This window comes from Ambystoma mexicanum, chromosome 6p (genome assembly GCF_040938575.1).
Source record: "Ambystoma mexicanum isolate Mex_15411 chromosome 6p, UKY_AmexF1_1, whole genome shotgun sequence".
Taxonomy (NCBI): domain Eukaryota; kingdom Metazoa; phylum Chordata; class Amphibia; order Caudata; family Ambystomatidae; genus Ambystoma; species Ambystoma mexicanum.
In genome coordinates, this window is record NC_090935.1 from 1,538,289,447 (window position 1) to 1,538,304,266 (window position 14,820).

Here is a 14,820-nt window from a genome sequence, read left to right on the forward strand (position 1 = left end):
CACACGTTTCAATCAGCTCTCCGTTGAAACTGCCTGGCCGGAGAACAAAAAAGCAGTGTTTTTCTATCGGGGTCTTAGCGACGCCATGAAGGACGCACTGGCTGTCATGCCCACACTGCCAGTCCAGTTCCCTAATTTAGTTGACCTGGCGTTGCAAGTAGATGCCCGTAGGTCAGAGCAGAAGATGGGGTCAAACAAAACCCCTCTGCCTCCATTCTTGGGCCGTTAACCGTCACCTGAAGGTTCTGGGGAACCCATGCAAATAGGGGGCGTTCGTGGACCCTTGACTTCTGCAGAGCGGGAACGCCATCAAACGTCCAATGCTTGCTTTTATTGCAGACTTAATGGCCATTACGCGAATGAGCGTTCCAAGCGACCCAAGAGGCCCACATGTTTTCCAAAGGCTCATCCCTAGAAGAGGGGGCACGGATGAGCCCAGTTATGACTCCCCCACACTTCGGTCCCCCCTTCCATGGTAATGCCCCCTTAGCTATAGTCCCATAAGAAGCCAGTCCCATATTTTTTGTCCCGAAGCGGGAAGGGGACCTTCGGCCATGTGTTGACTATCGCCGGTTAAACCTTATCACCATCAAAGACTGCTATCCGATACCATTGATCTCACCCCTTTTGGACCAACTGGGGCATGCCACAATATTCACTAAACTTGATCTAAGGGGAGCCTAGAATCTTGTCCGGGTCAGGAGTAGGGAGGAGTGGAAGGCAGCTTTCTGCACCCGCTATGGTCTTTTTGAACATACCGTGATGCCCTTTTGGGCTGTGTAATGCCCCTGTCACTTTCCAGCGTTTCATCAATTCCATTTTCCATGACATCATTGACTTATACATTATCGTATATCTAGACGACATCCTAATCTTCTCCCCCTCCTGTCAGACCCATGTAAAACATGTCAGAGAAGTACTAACCCATTTTAGGTATCATTTCTTGTATGCTAAACCAGAGAAATGTCTCTTTCACTCTTCCAAGATAGATTTCCTGGGGTTCCATATCACATCACACAAGTTATCAATGCACACTGCTAAAATCAAAACAGTCCTGGACTGTCCGGTTCCCAAGTCTGTCAAGACCTTACAGTCCTTTTTAGGCTTTGCTAATTTTTACATGCGCTTTGTATCCAGATTCTCAACCATTGTTGTACCCCTCCCAGAACTCACTAGTCCTAAAACCCCTTCAAGTGGAATCTCGCGCACCAAGCAGCCTTTGACACCCTCAAAACGGCATTCACCACCGCTCCCATTTTACAGCATCCTGATGTGGAGCAGCCTTTCATTGTGGAGGCAGACACATCTTCCTTTGCATTAGGGGCCGTCCTCTCCCAGTCCTGCCCTACAACGGGGTTACTGCATCCCGTAGCATTCCATTCCCGGAAGTTCACACCCACAGAAAGGCATTATACGGTTACAGAAAAGGAGCTGCTCACAGTGAAGGATGCTTTTCAAGTTTGAAGGCATCATGTGCTTGGGGCAAAGTGGCCGGTTACAGTGTATTCTGATCATTACAACATCCAGGAATTGGCCACTCTAAAATGCGTTAACAGCCGCCAGGCCCGCTGGCACCTCTTTTTTTCAGCTTTTCATTTTGTCATCAAACACCGCCCAGGTTCGTCCCATGGTAAAGCGGACACTGTTTCTCGCATGGCTGGTCGGGACACTCTTCCTGTGTATCCAGATCCACTACTTGACAAAACACACTTTGTTTGTTTATGTACTCCCCCTCCACCATGGCTCACCGACAACCGGCAGTGGGTTTCCCAACATCCAGAGCAGGTACACGACTGGAATCCCGTGCTTCATGAGGGCCTTCCTGTTATTCAAGACCATCTATTCCTACCCACCCAGGCTACCAGGTTACATGCTTTACAATGGTCCCATGATGCTGCTGTGAATGGCCATCCGGGGCACAAGCGCACCCTTTCCCTTCTCCAGCGGTGGTGTTGGTGGCCAACCATGCGACGCAATGTGACCGATTATATTACTAATTGCTCCATCTGCGCCCAGTATAAAATCTGAAAAGGAAAATCCTTGGGCTTGTTGCAACCCATGCCCCTGCCTCACAAGCCCTGGCATACCGTGACCATGGACTTCGTCACTGACCTCCTGAAGATACAGTGGTGGTGGTGCACAGCTTCACAATGATGGCCTGTTTCAATCCCTGTACTGGTATTCCATCTGCCCCAGCCCTTGCCAAGTTGTTTTTTACACACATCTTTTGTTACTTTTGTTTGCCCTCTATTTTGGTTTCTGACCGGGGATCCCAATTTACGTCCAGGTTCTGGAGGGCTCTCACAGCGCTTTTGGGTATCGATTCCTGTTTTTTGGCATCCTATAATCAGGAAACGGATGGACAGACGGAGCGCATGAATCAATCCTTAGAACAACGCCTACGTTTCCTCTGCCTCCAATATCAAAGTACTTGGTATCAGGTTCTCCACCTGGCAGAGTTTGCTTACAACAATGTAACCCACTCTTCTATCGGCTTTTCGCATTTCTACTCCCTCTATGGCCAACATCCACGGTTCCTACCCTTGTCTGACCTACCAATCTCCTCTGTCCCCACTGCCAACACCTGTCTTTGGGACCTCACAGTCATCCACGAACAGGCACTCAGCCATCTACAGGAGGCCCAGGATGCCATGCAACGTGCTGCCGACAAAAAACAGAGCCCCGCTCCAGACTACACGATCGGCGATAGCATATGGTTGTCCACTAAACATCTTAACATCCCTTGTTGTCGCAAACTGCTGCCCCGATGCACAGGTCCCTATAAAGTCACCAAGGTCATCAATGCTGTCTCTTATTGTTTGGCCTTAACCATTGCCTGGTGCTTGCACCCTGTTTTTCACACCTCCCTGCTCAAACTTGTCCCCCTTCCATGCGTCTGGTGTTACCTCCCACACCTCCCCTGGCTGGTTCTGCCACCAATGAGTATGAGGTTCACACAATCCTAGACTCCCGTATCTGCAGGGGCCGCCTACAATACCTTATTGACTGGTTGGGATATGGGCCTGAAGAACGCACTTGGGAACCTGCTTCCAATGTCTACGCCCTGGAGCTCGTTGCACGGTTTCACCATGAACACCCATCTCACCCACTTGGTCGTGGGTCATTGAGGAGGGACTCTGTCATGCCACCACCCTCGTCTCATATACAGAGACGTGCTCACCGCCAGGACCTGATTCCTCAGCCTGGTCATGTGGCCGTCAAGCTCGCCACGCCCGCAGTTCGCCTTCTGCCCCCATGCGTTAACCTTTCCTGGCCGCGGAGGTCACTGCTGCGCTTCCATGGGCGGCTTTCCTGGCGGTTGCCCTGGGGCCTGGGGAACGCTTGCAGAGCGTCTACGGCAGGGGTGCACAATTGATTTTGACAGAGGGCCGAAAGTACCTTACATGATGGCTATACTATTTGTATTAAACACATGGAAAAAGAATGTTTTTGAGGGGTAACGATTTTTATTTGTATTTCAAACTTACATTTTGTACTATACATTTTCCATTGTTACATATAATTTATTAAACCGACAATATACAAAACTAAACAGAAATAAATTATATTTTATTGACTCTTGATTGGACATTCCGTTATTTTGGACTGCTATAGTTTGCTGTTTGGGTTGCCCAAGAGGAGTATGGCCTTCGTTGAGTCAGGTTTCCTCAAAAAGCAAAGGATGTACATCTCCTAACTGTGCCTGTTTTAGCTTTATTATTGGGTTCACTCTTGGAGTGCAACACTATGCCCCATGGCTCCCACCCCCAACCAAACACTATGCCCCATGCACCCCTCGCCCCCAACCAAACACTATGCCCCATGTCCCCATCACCCCCAACCCAACACTATGCCCCATGGCCCCCACCTCTCAAGCAAACACTATGCCCCAGAGGAGGAGAGTGCTGAAAGAGTGTGGACGTTATTGGAGAGGGGGGCATGTGCAGTGTTTGTGTGTGGGATTGAGGAGTGAGTGTAGTAGGAGTGAGTAGTAATAGAAGGAGGTATTAGCAGTTTTAGTAGGAGGAAGTGGTAGTAGTGGTGGGGTAGTGGAGGCAGCGAGGGGTGGGAGTGAGAGGTGGTGGTGGTAGTAGTAGTGGTGGTAGTAGAGGTTAGTAGTAAGAGTAGAGAGAGAGGAGAAGCGGTAGTAGAGAATGGTACTAGCAGTAGATGGGAGTGGTAGTAGTAAGAAGTGGTGGAGTACGGGCAGTAGAGGAAAGGGGAAAGAGTAGTGGGAAGGACAAAGGAGAAAATAACAGCAAAAGGAGTAGTAGACCCGAACCCCCACCCCCAAATCAGCACATACTCTCAAACATGCACCCATACAGACCCGAAGCCCCCACCCCCCCAACTCAGCACACAAACTTTCAAACATGCACCCATACAGACCCAAACCCCCCACCCCCCAACTCAGCATACAAACTCTCAAACATGCACCCATACAGACCCAAACCCCCGACCACCCCCCAACTCAGCACACAAACTCACAACCATGCACCCATACAGCCCAAACCCCCACCCCCAACTCAGCACACAAACTCTCAAACATGTACCCATACAGACCCGAACCTCCCACCCCCCAACTCAGCACACACACTCTCAAGCATGCACCCATACAGACCTGAACCCCCACCCCCCAAATCAGCACACACTCTCAAACATGCACCCATACCGACCCGAACCCCACCCCTCAACTCACCATACAAACTAGCAAGTATGCACCCATACAGACCCTGAATCTCAACATACACCGCACTTACCCTCACATTCATGCACACCCGACACCCCCCCACCCCCGCATCTCAACATACACAACACAAACATACAAAAACAAACATTCATGCACACCCGACACCCCCTCACCCCCGCATCTCAACATACACAACACAAACATACAAAAACAAACATTCATGCACACCCGACACCCCCCCGACTCCCGCATTGCAACAAACACAACACAAACATACAGAAACAAACATTCATGTACAACTGACACCCCCACAACCCCGCATCGCAACAAACACAACACAAACATACAAAAACAAACATTCATGCACACCAACACCCCACCTACCCTCGCATCTCAACATACACAACACAAACATACAGAAACAAACATTCATGTACATCCGACATGCCCCCCACCCCCGCATTGCAACAAACACAACACAAACATACAAAAACAAACATTCATGCACACTTGACACCCCCCACCCCCGCATCTCAAACACAGCACAAACATACAAAAACAAACATTCATGTAGACCCTCCACCCCTCCACCCCTGCATCTCAACATACACAACACAAACATACAGAAACAAACATTCATGTACACCCAACAACCCCCATCCCCGCATATCAACACACACAACACAAACATACAGAAACAAAGATTCATGTAGCCCCGACACACCCCCAGCCCTGCATCGCAACAAACACAACACAAACATACAAAAACAAACATTCCTGCACACCCGACACCCCTCCAACCCCGCATCTCAACATACACAACACAAACATACAGAAACAAACATGCCATGCCATTTTGTCCGGCCCGGAAGACAACAAAGACTTTCCTAATGGAGAGCGGCCGATGCTGCTTGAAAGCTGCACTCCATTAGGAAAGTCTTTGTGCCTCGCGGGCTGGACAAAATGGCATGGCGGGCCGCAACTGGCCCGCAGGCCGCATGTTGTGCACCCATGGTCTATGGCAACACACATCTGTTGCCTAGGTCACACGCTTAAAAGCGAAGTAACATTCTCTGCGCCACTTCTCAGCTGTTCTCTTGTCAGCGAGTGGCGTTTCTGGTGATTTTGTTGTTTCCACAGATATTTCTGGATTCTGGACTTCTTGGCTGTTGAACTTGGACTTGCAATTGGAGTGCCCTTCTGCACTGTTGCTCCATGGATATTCTTGGCTTCTGGACCTCTTGTCTTTGAACTTGGACTCGTTTTTGGATTGCCCCTTCTGTACTGTTGGAACTGGCTGCCACCTTCTATGCTTGGACCTCGGACTGCATCATGGACTGCTTCTGGATTCCCCTTTGATTTCCCTGCATTCTGACCTTGTGTTTACCTGGGAACTGTGCAACTCCACCCAGCATGCCTTCAGGCCACCGGATCATTCCTCATCTTCCCTTTGCCTCACAGGGTGGGGACCTGTCTCCTGTCCCACAGGGGTACTGTCCACACTCCCCGCTTCTTCAGTCTCCCATTAGGTCGGTCATATCATGGGGGCTTTGATTGTGGTTACTGTGCTAAACGTACCTTATCCTCTAATCCACCTGTTTCCTTCCTTCTAGCCACCTGGAGACCTGGCGCAGCTGTTCCGGCCACCTGTGGCCCCAAAGACCGGCTAGTGAGTTTTATTCTCGCTCCCTGGCTGGTACTTGGGGACGAAGGTACATAGTCCACGTCGTATTGCATCTTGACAGACTGAGAAGCCTTTATTGCGTGGACTATGGAGGCCGCAGCTGGGAAGCCAGTAGCTGCTTTGGTCCAGGCGATCACAGTCCTAAGGGTGGATATGTCCGCCGCCACCGCTGCCATACACCAGAGACTAGACCTCCTGCAGAGCGAGCGTCATGCTCTCCCTGTGGACCCTGTGTTTGAGGATGCCCCTGTCCAGGCCCCAGTACCTGACAACACACAGTCCTAGAATCCTGTCTACATACCCACACCCTTTCCTTTTGCAGCCCCAGAAAAGTTCCATGGAGACCCCAGAAAATTCTGTACGTTCCTCAACCAGTGTAAATTACACTTCCTGTGCCAGCCTCAGGCCTTCCCTAACTCCACAACCAAGGCAGCCTTCACGTTATCGCATCTCAGTGGCATAGCTGCCGCTTGTGCTAACCCTCATCTGGAGAGCAATAGTCCGGTGTTAAACGACTTAGACCAATTAGTGGCCGAAATTACTCATGATTTTGACACATGCTACAAGGCACAGACACGTGACCTTGAACTATTGGATTTGGTACAAGGGAAAGCCAGTCTCATAGAATACATTACACACACACGTTTCAATCAGCTCTCCGTTGAAACTGCCTGGTCGGAGAACAAAAAAGAAGTGTTTTTCTATCGGGGTCTTAGCGACGCCATGCAGGACGCACTGGCTGTCATGCCCACACTCCCAGTCCAGTTCCCTAATTTAGTTGACCTGGCGTTGCAAGTAGATGCCCGTAGGTCAGAGCAGAAGATGGGGTCAAACAAATCCCCTCCGCCTCCATTCTTGGGCCGTTAACCGTCACCTGAAGGTTCTGGGGAACCCATGCAAATAGGGGGCGTTCGTGGACCCTTGACTCCTGCAGAGCGGGAACGCCATCAAACGTCCAATGCTTGCTTTTATTGCAGGCTTAATGGCCATTACGTGAATGAGCGTTCCAAGCGACCCAAGAGGCCCACATGTTTTCCAAAGGCTCATCCCTAGAAGAGGGGGCACGGATGAGCCCAGTTATGACTCCCCCACACTTCGGTCCCCCCTTCCATGGTAATGCCCCCTTAGCTATAGTCCCATAAGAAGCCAGTCCCATATTTTTTGTCCCGAAGCGGGAAGGGGACCTTCGGCCATGTGTTGACTATCGCCGGTTAAACCTTATCACCATCAAAGACTGCTATCCGATACCATTGATCTCACCCCTTTTGGACCAACTGGGGCATGCCACAATATTCACTAAACTTGATCTAAGGGGAGCCTAGAATCTTGTCCGGGTCAGGAGTAGGGAGGAGTGGAAGGCAGCTTTCTGCACCCGCTATGGTCTTTTTGAACATACCGTGATGCCCTTTTGGGCTGTGTAATGCCCCTGTCACTTTCCAGCGTTTCATCAATTCCATTTTCCATGACATCATTGACTTATACATTATTGTATATCTAGACGACATCCTAATCTTCTCCCCCTCCTGTCAGACCCATGTAAAACATGTCAGAGAAGTACTAACCCATTTTAGGTATCATTTCTTGTATGCTAAACCAGAGAAATGTCTCTTTCACTCTTCCAAGATAGATTTCCTGGGGTTCCATATCACATCACACAAGTTATCAATGCACACTGCTAAAATCAAAGCAGTCCTGGACTGTCCGGTTCCCAAGTCTGTCAAGACCTTACAGTCCTTTTTAGGCTTTGCTAATTTTTACATGCGCTTTGTATCCAGATTCTCAACCATTGTTGTACCCCTCCCAGAACTCACTGGTCCTAAAACCCCTTCAAGTGGAATCTCGCGCACCAAGCAGCCTTTGACACCCTCAAAACGGCATTCACCACCGCTCCCATTTTACAGCATCCTGATGTGGAGCAGCCTTTCATTGTGGAGGCAGACACATCTTCCTTTGCATTAGGGGCCGTCCTCTCCCAGTCCTGCCCTACAACGGGGTTACTGCATCCCGTAGCATTCCATTCCCGGAAGTTCACACCCACAGAAAGGCATTATACGGTTACAGAAAAGGAGCTGCTCACAGTGAAGGATGCTTTTCAAGTTTGAAGGCATCATGTGCTTGGGGCAAAGTGGCCGGTTACAGTGTATTCTGATCATTACAACATCCAGGAATTGGCCACTCTAAAATGCGTTAACAGCAGCCAGGCCCGCTGGCACCTCTTTTTTTCAGCTTTTCATTTTGTCATCAAACACCGCCCAGGTTCGTCCCATGGTAAAGCGGACACTGTTTCTCGCATGCCTGGTGGGGACACTCTTCCTGTGTATCCAGATCCACTACTTGACAAAACACACTTTGTTTGTTTATGTACTCCCCCTCCACCATGGCTCACCGACAACCGGCAGTGGGTTTCCCAACATCCAGAGCAGGTACACGACTGGAATCCCGTGCTTCATGAGGGCCTTCCTGTTATTCAAGACCATCTATTCCTACCCACCCAGGCTACCAGGTTACATGCTTTACAATGGTCCCATGATGCTGCTGTGAATGGCCATCCGGGGCACAAGCGCACCCTTTCCCTTCTCCAGCGGTGGTGTTGGTGGCCAACCATGCGACGCAATGTGACCGATTATATTACTAATTGCTCCATCTGCGCCCAGTGTAAAATCTGAAAAGGAAAATCCTTGGGCTTGTTGCAACCCATGCCCCTGCCTCACAAGCCCTGGCATACCGTGACCATGGACTTCGTCACTGACCTCCTGAAGATACAGGGGTGGTGGTGCACAGCTTCACAATGATGGCCTGTTTCAATCCCTGTACTGGTATTCCATCTGCCCCAGCCCTTGCCAAGTTGTTTTTTACACACATCTTTTGTTACTTTTGTTTGCCCTCTATTTTGGTTTCTGACCGGGGATCCCAATTTACGTCCAGGTTCTGGAGGGCTCTCACAGCGCTTTTGGGTATCGATTCCTGTTTTTTGGCATCCTATAATCAGGAAACGGATGGACAGACGGAGCGCATGAATCAATCCTTAGAACAACACCTACGTTTCCTCTGCCTCCAATATCAAAGTACTTGGTATCAGGTTCTCCACCTGGCAGAGTTTGCTTACAACAATGTAACCCACTCTTCTATCGGCTTTTCGCATTTCTACTCCCTCTATGGCCAACATCCACGGTTCCTACCCTTGTCTGACCTACCAATCTCCTCTGTCCCCACTGCCAACACCTGTCTTTGGGACCTCACAGTCATCCACGAACAGGCACTCAGCCATCTACAGGAGGCCCAGGATGCCATGCAACAAAAAAACAGAGCCCCGCTCCAGACTACACGATCGGCGATAGCATATGGTTGTCCACTAAACATCTTAACATCCCTTGTTGTCGCAAACTGCTGCCCCGATGCACAGGTCCCTATAAAGTCACCAAGGTCATCAATGCTGTCTCTTATTGTTTGGCCTTAACCATTGCCTGGTGCTTGCACCCTGTTTTTCACACCTCCCTGCTCAAACTTGTCCCCCTTCCATGCGTCTGGTGTTACCTCCCACACCTCCCCTGGCTGGTTCTGCCACCAATGAGTATGAGGTTCACGCAATCCTAGACTCCCGTATCTGCAGGGGCCGCCTACAATACCTTATTGACTGGTTGGGATATGGGCCTGAAGAACGCACTTGGGAACCTGCTTCCAATGTCTACGCCCTGGAGCTCGTTGCACGGTTTCACCATGAACACCCATCTCACCCACGTGGTCGTGGGTCATTGAGGAGGGACTCTGTCATGCCACCACCCTTGTCTCATATACAGAGACGTGCTCACCGCCAGGACCTGATTCCTCAGCCTGGTCATGTGGCCGTCAAGCTCGCCACGCCCGCAGTTCGCCTTCTGCCCCCATGCGTTAACCTTTCCTGGCCGCGGAGGTCACTGCTGCGCTTCCATGGGCGGCTTTCCTGGCGGTTGCCCTGGGCCTGGGGAACGCTTGCAGAGCGTCTGCGGCAGGGGTGCACAATTGATTTTGACAGAGGGCCGAAAGTACCTTACATGATGGCTATACTATTTGTATTAAACACATGGAAAAAGAATGTTTTTGAGGGGTAACGATTTTTATTTGTATTTCAAACTTACATTTTGTACTATACATTTTCCATTGTTACATATAATTTAATTAAACCGACAATATACAAAACTAAACAGAAATAAATTATATTTTATTGACTCTTGATTGGACATTCCGTTATTTTGGACTGCTATAGTTTGCTGTTTGGGTTGCCCAAGAGGAGTATGGCCTTCGTTGAGTCAGGTTTCCTCAAAAAGCAAAGGATGTACATCTCCTAACTGTGCCTGTTTTAGCTTTATTATTGGGTTCACTCTTGGAGTGCAACACTATGCCCCATGGCTCCCACCCCCAACCAAACACTATGCCCCATGCACCCCTCGCCCCCAACCAAACACTATGCCCCATGTCCCCATCACCCCCAACCAAACACTATGCCCCATGGCCCCCACCTCTCAAGCAAACACTATGCCCCAGAGGAGGAGAGTGCTGAAAGAGTGTGGACGTTATTGGAGAGGGGGGCATGTGCAGTGTTTGTGTGTGGGATTGAGGAGTGAGTGTAGTAGGAGTGAGTAGTAATAGAAGGAGGTATTAGCAGTTGTAGTAGGAGGAAGTGGTAGTAGTGGTGGGGTAGTGGAGGCAGCGAGGGGTGGGAGTGAGAGGTGGTGGTGGTAGTAGTAGTGGTGGTAGCAGAGGTTAGTAGTAAGAGTAGAGAGAGAGGAGAAGCGGTAGTAGAGAATGGTACTAGCAGTAGATGGGAGTGGTAGTAGTAAGAAGTGGTGGAGTACGGGCAGTAGAGGAAAGGGGAAAGAGTAGTGGGAAGGACAAAGGAGAAAATAACAGCAAAAGGAGTAGTAGACCCGAACCCCCACCCCCAAATCAGCACATACTCTCAAACATGCACCCATACAGACCCGAAGCCCCCACCCCCCCAACTCAGCACACAAACTTTCAAACATGCACCCATACAGACCCAAACCCCCCACTCCCCAACTCAGCATACAAACTCTCAAACATGCACCCATACAGACCCAAACCCCCGACCACCCCCCAACTCAGCACACAAACTCACAACCATGCACCCATACAGACCCAAACCCCCACCCCCAACTCAGCACACAAACTCTCAAACATGTACCCATACAGACCCGAACCTCCCACCCCCCAACTCAGCACACACACTCTCAAGCATGCACCCATACAGACCTGAACCCCCACCCCCCAAATCAGCACACACTCTCAAACATGCACCCATACCGACCCGAACCCCACCCCTCAACTCACCATACAAACTAGCAAGCATGCACCCATACAGACCCTGAATCTCAACATACACCGCACTTACCCTCACATTCATGCACACCCAACACCCCCCCACCCCCGCATCTCAACATACACAACACAAACATACAAAAACAAACATTCATGCACACCCGACACCCCCTCACTCCCGCATCTCAACATACACAACACAAACATACAAAAACAAACATTCATGCACACCCGACACCCCCCCGACTCCTGCATTGCAACAAACACAACACAAACATACAGAAACAAACATTCATGTACAACTGACACCCCCACAACCCCGCATCGCAACAAACACAACACAAACATACAAAAACAAACATTCATGCACACCGACACCCCACCTACCCTCGAATCTCAACATACACAACACAAACATACAGAAACAAACATTCATGTACATCCGACATGCCCCTCACCCCCGCATTGCAACAAACACAACACAAACCTACAAAAACAAACATTCATGCACACTTGACACCCCCCCACCCCCGCATCTCAAACACAGCACAAACATACAAAAACAAACATTCATGTAGACCCGACACCCCTCCACCCCTGCATCTCAACATACACAACACAAACATACAGAAACAAACATTCATGTACACCCAACACCCCCCATCCCCGCATATCAACACACACAACACAAACATAAAGAAACAAAGATTCATGTACACCCGACACCCCCCCAGCCCTGCATCTCAACAAACACAACACAAACATACAAAAACAAACATTCCTGCACACCCGACACCCCTCCAACCCCGCATCTCAACATACACAACACAAACATACAGAAACAAACATGCCATGCCATTTTGTCCGGCCCGGAAGACAACAAAGACTTTCCTAATGGAGAGCGGCCGATGCTGCTTGAAAGCTGCACTCCATTAGGAAAGTCTTTGTGCCTCGCGGGCTGGACAAAATGGCATGGCGGGCCGCAACTGGCCCGCAGGCCGCATGTTGTGCACCCATTGTCTATGGCAACACACATCTGTTGCCTAGGTCACACGCTTAAAAGCGAAGTAACATTCTCTGCGCCACTTCTCAGCTGTTCTCTTGTCAGCGAGTGGCGTTTCTGGTGATTTTGTTGTTTCCACAGATATTTCTGGCTTCTGGACTTCTTGGCTGTTGAACTTGGACTTGCAATTGGAGTGCCCTTCTGCACTGTTGCTCCATGGATATTCTTGGCTTCTGGACCTCTTGTCTTTGAACTTGGACTCGTTTTTGGATTGCCCCTTCTGTACTGTTGGAACTGGCTGCCACCTTCTATGCTTGGACCTCGGACTGCATCACGGACTGCTTCTGGATTCCCCTTTGATTTCCCTGCATTCTGACCTTGTGTTTACCTGGGAACTGTGCAACTCCACCCAGCATGCCTTCAGGCCACCGGATCATTCCTCATCTTCCCTTTGCCTCACAGGGTGGGGACCTGTCTCCTGTCCCACAGGGGTACTGTCCACACTCCCCGCTTCTTCAGTCTCCCATTAGGTCGGTCATATCATGGGGGCTTTGATTGTGGTTACTGTGCTAAACGTACCTTATCCTCTAATCCACCTGTTTCCTTCCTTCTAGCCACCTGGAGACCTGGCGCAGCTGTTCCGGCCACCTGTGGCCCCAAAGACCGGCTAGTGAGTTTTATTCTCGCTCCCTGGCTGGTACTTGGGGACGAAGGTACATAGTCCACGTCGTATTGCATCTTGACAGACTGAGAAGCCTTTATTGCGTGGACTATGGAGGCCGCAGCTGGGAAGCCAGTAGCTGCTTTGGTCCAGGCCATCACAGTCCTAAGGGCGGATATGTCCGCCGCCACCGCTGCCATACACCAGAGACTAGAGCTCCTGCAGAGCGAGCGTCATGCTCTCCCTGTGGACCCTGAGTTTGAGGATGCCCCTGTCCAGGCCCCAGTACCTGACAACACACAGTCCTAGAATCCTGTCTACATACCCACACCCTTTCCTTTTGCAGCCCCAGAAAAGTTCCATGGAGACCCCAGGAAATTCTGTATGTTCCTCAACCAGTGTAAATTACACTTCCTGTGCCAGCCTCAGGCCTTCCCTAACTCCACAACCAAGGCAGCCTTCACGTTATCGCATCTCAGTGGCATAGCTGCCGCTTGTGCTAACCCTCATCTGGAGAGCAATAGTCCGGTGTTAAACGACTTAGACCAATTAGTGGCCGAAATTACTCATGATTTTGACACACGCTACAAGGCACAGACACATGACCTTGAACTATTGGATTTGGTACAAGGGAAAGCCAGTCTCATAGAATACATTACACACACACGTTTCAATCAGCTCTCCGTTGAAACTGCCTGGCCGGAGAACAAAAAAGCAGTGTTTTTCTATCGGGGTCTTAGCGACGCCATGAAGGACGCACTGGCTGTCATGCCCACACTCCCAGTCCAGTTCCCTAATTTAGTTGACCTGGCGTTGCAAGTAGATGCCCGTAGGTCAGAGCAGAAGATGGGGTCAAACAAATCCCCTCCGCCTCCATTCTTGGGCCGTTAACCGTCACCTGAAGGTTCTGGGGAACACATGCAAATAGGGGGCGTTCGTGGACCCTTGACTTCTGCAGAGCGGGAACGCCATCAAACGTCCAATGCTTGCTTTTATTGCAGACTTAATGGCCATTACGTGAATGAGCGTTCCAAGCGACCCAAGAGGCCCACATGTTTTCCAAAGGCTCATCCCTAGAAGAGGGGGCACGGATGAGCCCAGTTATGACTCCCCCACACTTCGGTCCCCCCTTCCATGGTAATGCCCCCTTAGCTATAGTCCCATAAGAAGCCAGTCCCATATTTTTTGTCCCGAAGCGGGAAGGGGACCTTCGGCCATGTGTTGACTATCGCCGGTTAAACCTTATCACCATCAAAGACTGCTATCCGATACCATTGATCTCACCCCTTTTGGACCAACTGGGGCATGCCACAATATTCACTAAACTTGATCTAAGGGGAGCCTAGAATCTTGTCCGGGTCAGGAGTAGGGAGGAGTGGAAGGCAGCTTTCTGCACCCGCTATGGTCTTTTTGAACATACCGTGATGCCCTTTTGGGCTGTGTAATGCCCCTGTCACTTTCCAGCG